This window comes from Pholcus phalangioides, unplaced genomic scaffold (assembly GCF_987345545.1).
Source record: "Pholcus phalangioides strain wild (caught in Gottingen) unplaced genomic scaffold, Ppha-v1.0 ptg000017l_1, whole genome shotgun sequence".
Taxonomy (NCBI): domain Eukaryota; kingdom Metazoa; phylum Arthropoda; class Arachnida; order Araneae; family Pholcidae; genus Pholcus; species Pholcus phalangioides.
This window is the reverse complement of record NW_028301610.1, coordinates 51,132,963-51,150,229: the sequence shown is the minus strand read 5'-3', so window position 1 is coordinate 51,150,229 and position 17,267 is coordinate 51,132,963. Positions and strand designations below refer to the sequence as shown.

Below are 17,267 nucleotides of genomic sequence, written 5' to 3'. Positions count from 1 at the left end.
ATTTGTTTCTTTGATATTTACACGGGATAATTTTAGTTCTTTAAGGCATTATCAGTTTTTTTCAGACATAAATGCATATGAAGCATATTTCGTCAGTATTTCTGTAATGAAAATTCTAACCCCAACAGTAATAAGATATTTCTACACGATTTCAAAAAATATTTTTGAAGTTTAAAATTCATGTGATATTAATTTGTTATTTTGAATTATGCTCATTAAACAGAAATTGAACGTGAAATGAAACTACATATGTTTATATACGTATATATATATATATATATATATACGTAGGCAGGGAGATGTGCCTCTGCTCTTAGGTGATTAGAAATTTAAAAATGTAGGGATTGTTTTTTTTTTCTTATAAGCATCCCGTCACAGCGGCTCTCAGCAATGCAACATAAACCAAACAAACGGAAATATCCCGGGGAAAATGTGGAACGTATGGTCATCTTATTGATGCTCGTGAAACTAACTACGGGGATTCATAACTCGATGGTGGCAACGAAGCTGATTGTAAAATATTATTATCTTGTACTGTATGGCAACGAAGTTTTGCGCGCAGTTTCATCTTGTCTGTTACAAGCAAAACCAAAAGCATGTCGTTGCGAATCATCGGCTACGTGTTGATTAGTATTATTTCATTGATAATGCTTATTATGTGCGTTTTTCTGAGTTGTAGTTTTTTCTTCATGGCAAAAGAAAAAGTCAGGAATAAGGAGATAGAACTGCAGCGAATGCGTGACATTAGCCTCCTTGCATGATCATTTCACCTCTTCAAATTTCAATGGACCAAGTAATTAATTTTAAACCAGCAATGTCTTGTGATATTTTATATTTTTAATTGTATTTGATTAGTTTCTTTATGAAATTCGATCATACCTCAAGTGCTTATAATGACAATACCTTAATATATTTTTTTTGTGGAAATCATTTTTTCACACACCTTCATGAAATGTGTGTTCATGAATTTCCTTTAAGGATCTTTTGTTCATGTCTAAAAGCTTTTTATTGAAACTGTCTATGATACCCTAGCTATGCAGCCTATAGGCTATATCTTTCTTTATATACTATTTCACCAAACACACTCTGGCCATATCGCTATATTGCAATTTACTGCTATTAATGAGATGGGTTGGAAATGAAGACGCTATCTATCGGTTGTCGCCTCAAGCTCGTTAGGGAAAATATCTTATCTATATCCTTCTCAGAGTTTGTACTTGGAACTGTGAAAGGCACCTTCACTGTGGTAGACGAACACCTTACCACCATGTCACTCGGGCGTATTCTCCATATACTGGCGTCATTGAAAAAGTGGCAGTACAAATGGATAAACCATTATAACCAAAATAAGCATTCCAAAAGTGGCTAAGATTCCATAAGCAGAGTAGTGACAAATTTGATGATTTTTTGTTACCAACTGGTTACCTTGGTGTTTTGGTTCTTTCAAAATTTTCCATTGATGACCATAATATTTTTTAAGTCAACATGCTATTCTTATCTATTTAGGAACAGCGATAGTATAATACCCTTTTGGCAATGTGTTGGAAAATGTTTTCTTTGGCTTGAAAAACCTTCGACAGCATGACGAGAAGTCGCTAAGTGAAATGGAGTCATGCTTTTAGATGTCGTTTCTTGCCAATCAAAAGCATTGATAACCTATCACTAAGAATGTTGTTTTTGTTATTTGTTTTTTACCGTTTCAACGCCATACATGGCATTATCCTTTTTTAGATTAAATAAGGGATCAGAATTAAAAATAGAATATATTGTAGACTGAATATGGTCGAGATTTAAAATATAATATCCTTAGAACACAGATATGGGATTTGAAATTTGATCATTTTTGTCACACCGCGGTCAATTTCTGCAAATGAGGGCTAATTAGACCGTGCCTACAATTCTTGCTGATTCCGAACGGCAGCCTTTTTTATACTCCTTGAGAGGTTGGTGCGCGAACCCCTTGATGTGGAACTTCCTGTGGTAGCTATATTTTTCTGTGGTGGTATCGCTGTTTCTGTTGTACCCCTGTGTTAGGAAAGCTTCTGACAAGGACGAGCCAAGTATCGAACTTGCAGCACTTCTAAACATCCTTCTGTACTTTAGGCAAGTATCTGATTACCCTGGGATTCAAAATAATAAAAACCCTGTCTATCTTTTAAATAATGCAAGTCAGGGCAAAAAATAATTTTTGGGTTTGGTCAAAAACAGTCTGAGTTCAATAAAAACATGATTGCGGAAGTAGAATTATAACAGCTTGTATGCAAAAAATTTAATTAAAATGGAAATATGAAATGTACAACCTGAATCAAAGTGTGCAATCCTGAGAACAAATTCCAAATGAAATATTCCAACAAAAAAAAACTGAACATAACATATTGGGAAAACGGTATGTGTACGATACAATATATAATGAACAAAAAAAAAAGCTCTAAAATGTGTATGTGTGCTTATCTGGTCAAGTGGAAATGACAAAGATATTCGTCAAGCTTTTTCCAATCCTTGAGCGGTGGTGACAAAGATCTTTTTCAGGAAAGACCTGTTCCTTCCCCCTTGACCGACACCTTCAACTACTACTAATCCTCACTTTGTAAAAGCTCTTTCAAATGAATGAAGCACTTGATTGAAAAATTACAATGAATCGGTTCTAGACCATCACAATAAATACCATCAATGCAAGATTTTTAGAATGGGATTAGGGAGGGGTGCAGTGAAACTATTTATCTTTTCAAGGAGGAACTGTGTTTTCCCCTCGCTTATATTCACAGTATGCGAAACACAAAGCTGTACATTAAAATTCTTCTGGAAAAATGTTTTTTTTTTTTTTTAATTTCAAATTCACTAAAATCTCGATATAAAGATACTCTGTGGACCACGAAAAATATTGTTACAGAGAGATTATCATTGTATCAAGAGGCAACAGTTTAATATTAGGCTATAGGCATTGCTAAATAAGACTTGAAGAAAATATCATTGGCGAGGGATTTATGGATGTAGCGAGATTTCACTGTATATAAACACATAAATAAAAGTATGCAATCCAACAAATAGTTTATTGGCTGGAAGATAAAATTGATTTTTTTTTCAGAATTTCATTTTTTAGAATTTATTCCAAGTTATAAATTTAACTTGTGACTTGAATAATATTTCATATTATTTGTTAGTTTCAGACATGGGCTATATATATATTTTTACATGTTTTAATTACATATTACAATTTTTTTATATATGGTAGGGGCTCAATTATTGCCTATGTTCCTAATATCGCGTACCACAGTTTGTTCTTGATTAATGCTGGTAGCCACTACCGGAACTACAAAGCTTTCCCCATCAGTTGTTGTTTTCACCTTAACCCTTTGTTGCTCAGTGTGCCACTGCATGGAACGCCCAACTTGACTAGCTTCTCAAACCGTTAAATTCAATTATTAATGGATAAAAATTGGTTTACCATTTACTTTGAACTTTCCTTTTCAATCATAGATAGCACCACTACACAAGGCAATCCATGATCTTCAGCTGTGATGCAGAGATGCCATTGTCACGTTATAACGCGTCAAATACCCGGAATTTCGGAAAAGGACATAAAAATTTTGTTCTCACGTCTTCCGAGACGCATTCTTTTATACTTCTGAGAAGAAAAAGTTAGAGAGGAAAACCTCACTTTTTTTTCCACTATGTATCATCGCGCGACCTTGACAAACTTGTTTTACTACTTTCCACACTGTACTGTATTAATATACATGCGGATTGTTGAACAATAAGATGAGGAATATGTAGTTGCTTCTCTCTCTCTCTGAATGAAAGGCTGTGTACAGAAATTTCAAATTTCAGATTTTTTTTTATTCCCCTGCGGATTTTCTCCCTTCCGGTTATATACGGGCAAATACGGTACTTTCACGGCAATCTGCCTATATTCAAGGACCGCGTCTATATGGCGTAAATTTGTCTTGTTCCTACAATATTGCGAAATGCACACTTTTTTTAATCGTAAAGGATTGGAACGCTTGAAATTGTAAAACTTTCCTGATATCGTGGAAAAAAACGAATATGTAAAAACTTGAGACCTTAAATATCCATAGTTTTGTCATCTAGCTGCTTGCGGTAGTCACCGTTTCACATCGCGAAAATCATAGGTGTGTACACATAATCGGCTTTTGGAGGGGCACCAGGATCTAATTCTTCACAGATAGTATAAAAGAAATTATTTTATTCCAATATTTTAATTCTCTATAAAAATATTTCTAATTTTTGATTTCTGGGGGGGAGGGAGGCCCTTTATAACCCCCTCCCCAAATCAAATTTTGCTTTTGGTGAAAATCCGGGTTTAGAACTTGCAATTGCACAATGGTAATCAGCAAAAAATGTGATTTTCTAAAGATTTCAAAATTTGAGTTGGCTATTCCTTTGGAAAAACTTCTGGTTGCCACAGCGATCACACAGACCTACAACACAAATATGCATACATTAAACTACTTCAAATGCATGCATTACCAGTTTGGAGGATAGATGCAGGACCGCAACTGGGAGAGGGAGGGACAGGCGGGTCTAGTGTTCTGGGCTCTGGACTAGAGGGGAACACCAAATTCACCCTCATGTTTGAGAAAGTATCTAGTTATGGCGTGAGATAGATGGCACCACCTACTGAACACAAAACATGCCAAATGCTGGGCACACACGCATAAGCTCACTGTTAAGTTTCTCCAACAAAAATCTGACATAGCTCCCATATTTAGGGTTTAAAATATGTGACAGTTAAATGGTGACAGATCAGAATGGTGGACCATCAGGGAGGGAAAATAAAAAATCATTTTACCAGGAAAACTAAAGTATTAATAAGGAATCGGAAGTTAAGTGTCAGAGAGGCGAGAGAATCTAATATAACACTTAAGTTAATATGCAAAAGCTACTCATTTACGCGTTTCACTGCTAGTATATGTAATAAAGTTCAAGTGATAGTGTCATATCATTTGAGGCAGTGGTAGCGACAGTAACATGCTACATTTTGGTGTAGTTTGTTTCTTGGTTTGCGATTTGATTCCGAGGGTGGAAGCCGCCATTTTTGAAAGGTTGTTTCTATTATCGCCCTAGTGATATTACGGACACTTTCGAAGTAGTTTTTTTTTCAGATGTCACAGAAAGACGTGGAATAATATTAAAATGAAAGATGCAATGGTAGTAAAAAATAAAGAGATGGGAATATTTAAAGCAATCAGAAGCTTGTCAAGCATCTGGATCTACATTAAAAATCTGGAGAAAAACCTTTATATATTATATGATTAATAATAACATTAAAAGAATTTCTAAACACACAGTAATCCATTGAGTTAAGCAAAAAATAATTAAATTTCAAAAGTTGGTTTTTGTTAAAATGTAATAAATATTTATTGATTAATTAGCATGGGAATAGTGTTAATTACATTAATAAACATTTTATTTTAGTTAATTATTGGAAGTTTGAATGATTTTTCAGAAATTTTATTGTTTTTAATGTTAATACTATTTAAAATAAAAAAACCGGTTTAAACCAAAAAAAACGTTTTTTTTACCAACCCTGGTACTAATGTACACGATGGCCACGAAAGCCTTTTTTGTTTCATGATTATTTTCTTATTTGGAAATCTGATTATTTATATTTTCCGATGGGCTTGAAATCCTGATAATGAATCATTATGTTCACATAAACAGTTTTGTTACTGCGTACGTGATTTCTCTGGAATTAATGGTTCAAACAAATACACTGCTGGCCACCCAAATTGCAACACCAAGAAAGACGAGATATCGCAACAATATTTATTTTGTAGATAACATGTTGACCAAGCATCAAATGATTAAATTTATAGACTTCTGTGAAGTGTGGTTCCTGCCAAAATCAGTAGCCAGAGTAGCCGCCATTGTTGGAGATCACCGCTGCCACACGCCTCGGCATTGATTCAAAGAAACTTTGGATGTGTTCTTGGGGTACAGCAGACCAAGCAGCTTCCACGCGTTGCCAAAGTTGATCTGGTGTGGCAGCTGGGGATGTAATCTGGGTCAATCCTTGAGCAACCATGGACCACATGTTTTCTATCGGCGAAAGATCCGGAGAGCGAGCTGGCCAGGCAAGCAATTCAATCTGGCGATTGACGAATAACCTTTGGACAATGCGTGCCACGTGTGGTCGCGCATTATCCTGTTGAAATATGGCTGTGGGCAAGCCCTGAAGGTAAGGAAGGACAACTGGCTCCAACACCTCGGAGATGTAGCGCTGGCTTTTTAAAGTACCGGCAATGCGTACTAGAGGAGTGCGAGAGTGATATCCAATACCGCCCCATACCATAATACCCGGTGCAGGACCAGTGTGGCGGTGCATAACGCAGCTGTTCAGCATCCTCTCTCCACGGTGTCTCCAGACTCGAATCCGACCATCGTGGTGTTGCAGACAGAAGCGTGACTCGTCAGTAAAGACAATTTCATTCCATTGTGCCGTCCACATCCTTCTTTCATCGCACCATTGGCGGCGGAGACGTCTGTGGTTCTGCGTCAAGGGTAGACAAAGCAATGGACTTCTTGCGGACCAACCACTCTGCTGTAAACGGCGTCGAATGGTACGCGCAGACACTGGATGATGCGGTACAGACTGAATGTGCTGTGCTATGGTTCGTGATGTGGCTGAGTGATCCGTCACTGCCATATGAACAATACGCCTGTCATCACGTGAAGTGGTGCACTGAGGTGGATGCGATCGAACACGTCGGTCCGTCGTACCCTCCTGCATCCAACGATCGCATATCCGCATTACAGTTGTTTGGTTTCGTCCAACACGACTACCAATTTCCCTGAAAGATAATCCACAATCTCGGTAGGCCACTATCCTTCCTCTGTCGAACTCGGATACTTGATCAAAAGATGATCGCTGTTTTCTACGAGGCATAATTGATCGTTTTTTTGAAAAACCACAAGAAAAACACAATTGCCGTACTTCAAATCGTCGAAATCTCCAAGCCTTAAATAGCGCTTTGAAGTGGCGCCACAGGCGCGCATGATGTGCGTCTGCGCTGAAATTCTAATCATTTGCATATCTCACCTCCGCTAATGCATGTTGTAAATTTCATATTATTTGCATGCTTCCTTCAGGGTGTTGCATTTACGGTGGCCAGCAGTGTATTTTAAAAATTTTCGTACGTATTTTAGTTCATTTTTTTTCTTTTTTAGTAGGGCTACATCATGAACCTATATCCTTGATACATGTATTATTGTTGAAAGTGATGTGAAAGGTTGAACTTTTCAATTGTGATTCATTGATATGGCTACTACTTCATTACTACTTTTATCTGCATGAATTTTGCGATTAATATCATTATAAGAATGCGTATTTTGGAAGCTTCAACTGACATTTCTCAATGAAACCATAATCATTTACACAAAAAAAAAAAAACTAATTTAGAAATAATACAAATTTTATCCAGTACAGTAACTTGATGACATTGAGCGAAAATAATTTATTCTATTTTTTCACTGTATTCTATTATGTTTATTTTGCTTTTTCATTGTTTTCATAAATTAAAAATTAATCAAATTAAATTCAAACATTTATACTTCAGACAATTTGTGAATAACTATGTTTTAATGGGAAAACGGGGGGGGGGGAAGGGGAGTAGAAAATTATTCATGTTCGCAAGAGGGTGTCACAGGAATGAGAAATGGTTGAAAGGGGGCCATGGACAAAAAAAAGGTTGAGAACCACTGTTATAGATTATACTATTTACATAGATGAAAGTGCCTTTTTACCAGATTGAAAATCTTGTCAGGGCTTGCCTCTGTGACATGTTATTAGTGTGGTTGCATTTGAGACAAAAAAAAAAACTAGATTTAATTGTAAATCATTTGATTTCCTGTGATTTAAGTGTGCCTATTTTTATGAGTAACACTTTTTGGTAGCACATAAATATTTTACTCTTTCTCTAATGAAATTTAGATGTATATGCATTATATTTATTATCTTTATTTTTTGTTATTTCAGATAAAACTCTATGGTAAGTGTGATTGTGTAACTTATCAATTCTCTCTTTTTTCTCTCTCATAATCAGAATATTGGCATTTTAAATTCAGAGAAGAATGCAATTCATGGAAAAACGGAAAGTTGCTCGCGCAAATCATGGTTTCTAAATATATATATAAATACAAAGCATTCAGCCCCTTACATTTAGACCAGGGGTGGCCAACAGCTGGCTCTCGAGGTTATTTTGTGCGGCCTGCGGACAAGGTTAACATATTGTGTATTAAAGTAAATGTGGGATCATTATTGAGCTATTGGTTCAAGCAGCAGACTTCCTATTCAATAAACTACTTGTATGCATTATTGTTAATGGCAAAAATGATTTACAATGTTCTCGCCATACTACCTTTTTGAGCACACAGATTGCTCATAAAGTTTGTAATAAGATTTTTTTTCACCATCTCATTGGGAATTTACTTTGTTGTGGCCTCTGTAATTGTAGCAGAATGCATATTTGGGGTTCAACTCACTGTACTGAAACTTTTCTGAAGTGGGGTGTGAACTCATTGACACCTCGAAATTTCCACTGACTAGGCCAGAAAGACCCAAATAGTTCTCAAGGGTAAAAATTTGTTGTATTGGATAGTTGGGTTCTTATTGTGCCTTTGACAGGAGTTCCACACCTGGACATGATCTGTTGCAACGAAAAGAAAGGGAAGCATTTCTTCTCAAACAGAGAAGAAATCATCTCTAAATTTTAAGATGGCAAGTTGATGACATTACACATGGCACCAGATGGCATTTCTTCAAGCCGAGCCACAGATATTCTGGTTAAAAAAAGTAGCTCAAGTAATAACAATATGTGTATGGGTGAATCAGGTTCTGTGTAATTTTATAGATGTATAGGAGTATCAGGCAATATTGAGCATGCGACTTTTCACATTTACAGGTAATCTGCCTGGTTTATCTTATCATGGTACCATCATGCGTTTACCCATTCCAGGTACCTTCGGAGCGAATGGTAAATACGATCCACGTGATTGGCTTTTTAGCAAGATTGTTATCGTGATAATAAAACTCCTTGAAGTCTGCATGAAGCCATCCCTCGTAATAACCTGTGTGGCCACACGAGTTTCCAAATCAGGACTAAGGAAAACAAGAATTGCAAAAAAAAATTTGAAGGGAAAAAAAAAGTTTTGTCTGTAAAATTTAAACTATGAATGTATTGGATAGAAAATTTTCAAATTAATCTGTAATTTTTAATGCACTCCAGCTGGAAACACAACCAGATAAAAATTGAATAATTGTCAGGTTATGAAAAAGATTACAATGCCCAAGGTAAAAGTTAAATGTATAAAGTGCCGGTTTTTTATTTTTACTTATGGCGTATACAAATCTGTGTATTTTCTTTGTCATTTTACTGGTATGGCTTATACGCCGGAAGGTGCAGTCTGCAACGCCGTGGCTGACTGTTACGTTGGTCCTCTTCTAATTTAGACTAAATATCATACTGACACATTGGACATAAGTGTATCTGCTTTTGTTACTTATAATTATACCCTCAAACATTTGCATATTATAGTTCTAGAGCAGTGGTTCTCAGCCGGTGCTCCGTTTGCACTTCCCAGGGGCTCTGCGACCACTCGAGAATAATAAAATAAATCAATAAATTTGATAGATAAACAAGGAAAGAGGCCTAAAGGGTACCGCCATATAAATAATATACTAAAAAGGGCTCCTCTTGTTAAGGGGTGTAATGTGATAGGCCTCCTCGTGGTGCACCCTGGGTAACGCCAAATCTATCACACGTCATTGTCATCGCTTTTTGTGCTCATATACTTCACCTTCAATAGCCCAAATTACATGTTTATTTCTACACATCTTGCAGTACATGTCTTGCGTCTCGTTTTGTCCTGTACATGTTTGTCTTCTGTGTCCAACCCCTCATTGTGGGCCCCGCTCCGGCGGGGAGGGGTCCTCCCGGATGGGGCATTGCTTCTAGCGTATGCTCCATCCGGGACGCTGTCTACCTGCGTGTTTGCCGTGCGTGGAGACCCGTAAGGCTGGAGATGGGGATCCTGGTTAGCCTGATGCGCTAGCTTTGGCCTCGGATTCAGCCGAAACGGGAGGCTTGGATTAGCCCCGTCCAGGTCAATCGGCTGTGGTCGCCTCGGTGGCTGAAGGGGTTACACTACTGGGCAGGTAGAGGGGCCGGGCCTGCCGGACGTCGTTGAGGTTTGTTGGTGCTGCTTCACGACGATCTTGGATCTTGAACGCGTCTGCTCGCCTGCTTTGGTGGTGTATAGCTCCCACCTAACCTGACGTTGCTACTAACCTTCACCGGTTACGTGTGCGCGTCCCCTCGTAGGGCTCCATGGTGGGCATGGTGGGTGGGAGTGGAACAATACCCATTCAAATATGGGAAAAACAAAAAATGCACCAAAACGTCAAAGAACTACTTTAAGTGAAACTATTGTCACAGAAACCGCTTCTTCAAATCTGTCATCTGTCTCATTCTTCTTCTTGCATAGCTCTGATACCAATAAACAGCTGTCAAAAGTATCACCATTCTTGATTGATAAAGCTCTCTATGGCGCAGTTGGAACTCTGAAATCAGTGAAGGCTCTCCGTTCAGGAGACCTTCTCGTCGAAACTAACACTCCTAAACAAGCCGAACTCATTCAAAAGCTCACATCTCTCGGGGACATTCCCATAACAATCAAAATCCACCCCACGCTGAATTATTCACGTGGTGTCATCTCAGACCCTAACTTAATTAACATGGATGAAGATGAACTAACTCAGGAGCTAGCGTCTCAAGGCGTAACATCTGCCAAACATATCATGAGCCGCAAAGATGGCAATCTAGCTCCATCACGTAATATAATCCTGACATTTTCATCCCCAACATTGCCGAAAGATGTCAAAATCGGTTACTATAACCTCCATATCCGGCCATACATACCTAACCCTGTAAGATGTTTCAACTGCCAAAAATTCGGTCACTCACGAATGGCGTGCCGTGGTCAACCCACCTGCGCAAAGTGCGGCGAGAGGGACCACATTTCGGACAACTGCACTAATTCACCATTCAAGTGCGTCAATTGCGGTGGCGACCACCCCGCATTTGACAGGAAATGTCCGAAATGGAATGAGGAAAAAGAGATCCAGAAGATCAAGGTTCTCAATAACATCTCATATATTGAAGCACGCCGTCGTGTAATCCCTAACCAAACTCCAATAGCTAGTACATCATACTCTAATATGGTAACAAATCCATCAACAGCTAATAAGACTAACAATGTCACCAAAGCATCTGTGACAACTCAGACCGAACCCATAGCTGATACATCCACTCAAACATCATCTAACCAACCATGTAATAGTTGTGGCTGCTGTTGCTCTGCTGGAATACGGAAGGAGTCCACCACCTCCGAAGAAGCAGGAAAAGCAACAGCGAACACATTCAAAGTAACTACAGCTACTAAGCCAAAATTCAATAGTGGAAATAAATCTAAAATAAAACTATTCAAGACCGGATATTCAAGAAAAGCCATTCAGAGAGCAAAGAAGAACCCTACAGTACAAAACATGTCACTGCTTGATGACAAATCAATTGGTGACATGGATCTCGATAATCCCACAGAATCCGGTGGTACTCGCCGGAAATTAGACCGAAATAAGTTCAAGGACCTTGAACCGTCTACATCCATTTAAAATTTATGGCCAACATTATTCAATGGAACATTCGTGGTCTTAGATCCAATTACGAAGATCTAAAGGATTTAATCAATCGCTATCATCCTGTTTGCGTGGCACTCCAGGAAACTTTCACGAAGCCCTCGGAGACATGGAACATTAGGCGACATTCCCTGTTTCGTATTGACTATGATGACGGGAGTAGAGCCTGCCGCGGTGTTGCTCTGCTGGTTCCACATCATGTGTCGTCGCGCGTTCTAACGCTGCGCACGAACCTGCAAGCCATCGCGGTGGAAATCTCTACAGGCCTAAGAGTTACCATCTGTTCCATTTATTTGCCACCAAATGACACATTGTTACAGAGAGATCTAGAACAACTGATTGATCAATTACCACCACCATTTTTTCTTCTTGGAGACTTCAATGCACATAACATGATTTGGGGTTCTAACAGCAACACCCCTCGTGGGGAAATGGTTGAACGACTGTTAGATGACATGGACCTTACCATCATGAATGATGGCAGTTTCACTCATTTCCATGCCCCAAACAATAGTTTCACTGCAATAGATTTATCATTATGCTCACCTTCACTCTTGCCGAACTGGTCCTGGTCGGTTGATTCAGACCTCCACGGGAGCAATCATTTCCCTCTAGTGGTTAAGTGCCTTGATCGAAGCCATAGCATACCTGAGGGTCCTCCTCGGTGGAAGCTTGTGGCCGCCCGATGGGCAGACTTCACGGTCAAGGCAGAAATCACGGAGGATATGGTTTCGCAACCCGACGTCGACCATTGTGTCGACCTTGTGACCAGTTGTATGATCTCAGCAGCCAATGAAACAATACCCAAAGTCTCCTCGAAACTTCCTAAATTTCCTAAACCTTGGTGGAACCACGAATGTAATCTCACTATTAAAGCACAAAAGAAAGCGTGGAGTAGGTTCCGGCGGTATCCTACCCATGACAACAAGTTGGCATTTTTAGAAGCAAAGGCGATAGCAAGAAGAACCAGGCGCCAGGCTCAACGCGAGTCCTGGCAAAAGTTTACCACGGGAATCAATTCATCTACTTCATCTAAAGTCATTTGGGACCGGATCCGAAAAATCAATGGTCATTATCAGTCTCATCCCATCACTATTTTAAACACCAATGGCACTATCATCAGCGATGTGAGGGATATTGCGGATACCATCGCCGCCCATTTCGCCACTGTCTCCAGTGATGCGAACTATCCCCCATCGTTTCATCCCATTAAATCATCAGCCGAACGTACATCGTACACCTTCCGGCCTTTTACACCGGAGGGGTACAATTCATTGTTCACCCTTCATGAACTGACGACGGCCTTGCAGCGAAGTCCTGACTCAGCTGTAGGGCCCGATGCTATTCATTATTCCATGATTCGGCATCTCTCACCAGAATCACTGTCACATTTACTCATTTTATTTAATCGGATCTGGCTCAGTCATTCATTTCCTGACACCTGGCGAGCAGCCATAGTTCTTGCATTCCCGAAGCCTGGCAAAAATCCTCAACAACCGAACAGTTACAGACCTATTGCTTTGACCAGTTGTTTATGTAAGCTCATGGAACGCATGGTCAACTATCGCCTTATGCACTACCTTGAGGTTAACAATATTTTATCGAAACATCAAAGCGGCTTTAGACGGTTCAGGTCCACAACATGCAATCTATTACGCCTTGAGACATCAATAAGACAAGCATTCGTAAAGAGGGAGCATATGCTAGCCATATTTTTCGACATAGAAAAGGCCTACGATCGTACTTGGAGGCACGGAATTCTTTCCGACCTCTATAATTGCGGCTTGCGGGGCAACTTGCCTATTTTCATTAAGAACTTTCTCGCTCGACGCATCTTCCAGGTACGGATCGGAAGTACATTATCAGCTCCCCAAATCCAAGAACAAGGTGTACCTCAAGGTAGCATTTTAAGTGTAACACTTTTTATTTTAAGACTGAACGGGGTGTTGAACCAACTCCCGTTGTCAGTCACTGGCGCACTATACGTGGATGATCTGTTGATATCATATCAATCAGTGAATATGAGGTCAGCCGAGAGACAATTACAAACCGCACTCAACAAGATCAGCAAGTGGGCTCATAATAACGGCTTCTCTTTCTCCGCAGACAAAACCGTCGCTGTGCATTTTTGCCGGCGTCGTGAGCTTCATGATGACCCACAATTATTTTTAAATAATAGTCAAATACCTATTGTAGAGAATACAAAATTCCTCGGCATTACATTTGACAAGAAACTTACATTTAAACCTCATATTTCACAGTTGAGAGCTCGTTGCATGAAGACGATGAACCTCTTGAAGGTCATCTCTTCTACATCATGGGGAGCAGACCGTAAGTCGCTCCTCCACTTATACAAAGCTTTAATAAGATCGAAGCTCGACTACGGCTCCATTGTATACGGGTCGGCACCTCGGAGCTATCTGAGTGTGCTCGACCCAGTCCACCATCTCGCCCTGCGGATTTGTTCTGGAGCTTTCCGGACGTCTCCAATGGAGAGCCTGTATGTCGAATGCAACGAGCCATCACTGACATCAAGACGCCAACAACTTTCTTTGAAATATTATATCAAAATGAAGTCTTTACCAGGTCATCCACTTCATCGTGTCATTTTTAATCCCTCATTTAATAGACTATTTGCTGCTCGCCCTTCATGTGTTCCATCTTACGGTCTTCGTATGAGGGCACTTGTGGAAGAACTAGAATTAGACATCAGTCGTGTGGCCCCAGTTGCTTGGCAACTGGCACCATGGGAGCAGTCTCTGCCAGATGTCTCTCTTTCATTATCATTATACCCTAGAGCCACCACAGCAGATGTCATATATCGACAGATATTCTTTAGGCACAGGGGTAGGTACAACAGGTACTTCCCCATATATACCGACGGCTCCAAGAGCCCTGGCCATGTCGGTTGTGCCTACATCTGCTGTGAGGAGACATCTTTCAAACTTCCAGACACATTCACTATATATTCGGCAGAACTGTACGCAATCCTTCAGGCTCTACGTCATATACGACGCAAACGCCACCGACGATGCATTATCTATAGCGACTCTCTCAGCGCATTACAAGCACTGTGTTCCTGTACGTTTCACACTCATCCATTCATTCATTCCATTTTTCATGAACTGCATTACCTCATTCATCATGGTACCACAGTAAAATTTTACTGGGTACCAGGTCATGTAGGAATACCGGGCAACGAAAAAGCAGACACCGCAGCTCGAACAACAACTAACATTGACAATAACCTTTTGGTACCTGCCAGTGACCACTTCTCAATCCTCCGGGAAGTGATGCATCACCGCTGGCAGGACCATTGGAACAATCAAATTAATAACAAATTACATGCCATCAAGCCCACACTTGGCCATTGGCGTTCGAGCTGCAGAACTAACCGAAAGGAGGAAGTTCTGCTTGCCCGGTTGCGCATAGGACACAGTCGTATCACACAATCATATCTTTTATTACGAGAGAGTCAGCCACAGTGCCCACATTGTCAAAGTCCATTGACCATTGCTCATGCTTTTACTTGTTCACATCATCGTCATCATTTTACGACCGCTTTTGGTCAAAGTCATCTTTCACTTCATGACATTTTAAATGACCACAGCGATGCATCACGCATTTTTAAATTCATCAAAGCCATTGGTTTTTATAACAAATTATAGATTTTTACAATTCATGTCATTTTTTTATGCTTTACGTTGCTTTTTATCATGCATGATTTTAGTATTTTGACATGACAAAAGGATGATTTTTCTTATTTTTATAATTTGTTTTGGCGCAGTTTGACCAAATTGGTCCTTGCGCCAGAAAATTTAAAATCCAATCCAATCCAATCCTCTTGTTAAGCAGCGCTCCGCCATAGAAATTATTCACTGAAAAGGGCTCCGCAAGTCAGAAAAGGTTGAGAACCGCTGTTCTAGAGTATACAGTTTTTGTTTAATATCAGGTAATTCAGTACAGAAATATTCTTTAAAGATGAAAAACACTCAATTCCTCCCTACTACAAAATTTTCATCAATTTATGTTTTAAGTGTTGATTTATACAGGGTGATATAAAATTCACGCAACCCATTTTAAAATATTTTATTTTTAAAATGCTTTCAAGAAATAAATCAAAACTATATAGTTTAAATAAGACAACATTTGTGGATACAAAAACAAAGTTTGTTTCAAAATGTTACAACGTAATCAAATTGTGAGCGTTTTGCGTGAATGCAAGTGTGCATTCTTTTTGCCTGGTTTCTGACCACTTTTCTCAGGGGGATGATGGGCAGAAAAGATGTTTTTTTTCAGTTGATGAAATGGGGGGTTATTCTTGTGCATTTGTCTTCAGGTGTCCCCACAAGAAGAAAATAAGGGGAAATGTGATCACCAGATCACAATCCTTTTGAAATAAAGTGATCATCGAAAAGTGTGTGGGGGAATCCATTTTCTCATTAGACGTATGGCAGGTTGCTCTATTCTGTTGCAAAAATCAAAAACGTTCATTTTCATCCAACAGTGCAATGAATTACTGGAAAATATCTTTGTAGTTTCCCATCCTCTATTTCGAAAAAAAATGTACCCACACTTTCTTTTGGCATGAAATTGAGAGACTTTTCAAACGTATGAGTTTTTGGTGCACTGAATTCTGACATTTGATCTGATCTGTAGCTTTCAACTCCAGAACATGACAGGTGCTAAACTCTAATTTCTTCAGGGCTCTGTGAAGAGTATAACATTTCAACGTTTTGTCCTTTAGTTCACACATTCCATGCTGGCTCAGTACAGACAGACACCCACTTCGCCTGTAGTCTTCTGTAACGTGTCCATTGACTTCCTCCCGCGGAAGAGTCCTTATGTAGTCATTTTTATTACTATTTATTTTTTTCATCTTACCTTTGTTGTGCCCTCCGGAACTGCTCCGCGGGATCGTATGCCACCGATAGACCTTCAATGTTAATGTTTTCAGTGTTGCCATCCTGGAATGTTGTTTTTCCCCAAAAATTTGTTTCTGCATGTAAATTATTTGACCTTGAAGTTGATTGGCTTGTCTGACATGTGCGGCTGGGAATTTCCCCCTTAAATACTGGTTGTATGCTGTCACGAGCACATTTCCAAAACTACTTGAAACTGTGTCAACTACTACTTACTCTACCGCTTAGGTAGTTTTATCATTCTCTGCTTAGGTCATTAAGTTAGTTAAAAGCATTTCAACTGGACCATTTGGGAACAATAACATAGATTTAAAAAAATGTTGTGAACTGAATAAACTAAGTTTCAATTTTTCTAAAGAAAAAATCTAAGTTTTGCAGTTCAGCTCTGGCAGGCGATGGCTTCTCCCGATGGGTTTCTGAATGCTGAAACCCCGGGGTTTCAGGGTATCCTGCCTATTGACTGCTGATGGTGATACCCAGTTCTTCTCCGCCTTCTGACATCTCCGTAGTTTGATCCTTGGTCATCGATCATTTGGAGATCTTTTAGTGGATGCCGACTGCCAATGACCTGAACTCCAGGACTCTGTTCCTTGGTTCGTTCCTTCATCTTGATTTGACTTCTGCCATGTTTA

At 39.5% G+C, this 17,267-nt stretch overlaps 1 protein-coding gene across 2 annotated transcripts in view; it reads left to right on the top strand.

The window, feature by feature from the left end:
• Positions 1-569: 569 nt before the first annotated feature.
• LOC149074077 (mutS protein homolog 4-like) overlaps positions 570-17,267 on the top strand; it is a 64,693-nt gene continuing 47,995 nt past the window's right edge. For both annotated transcript variants that reach the window (XM_089246566.1, XM_089246565.1), the window contains exon 1: positions 570-793. The gene's annotated coding sequence lies outside the window, so the exon portion shown is untranslated. The remainder of the gene's footprint in view (positions 794-17,267) is intronic.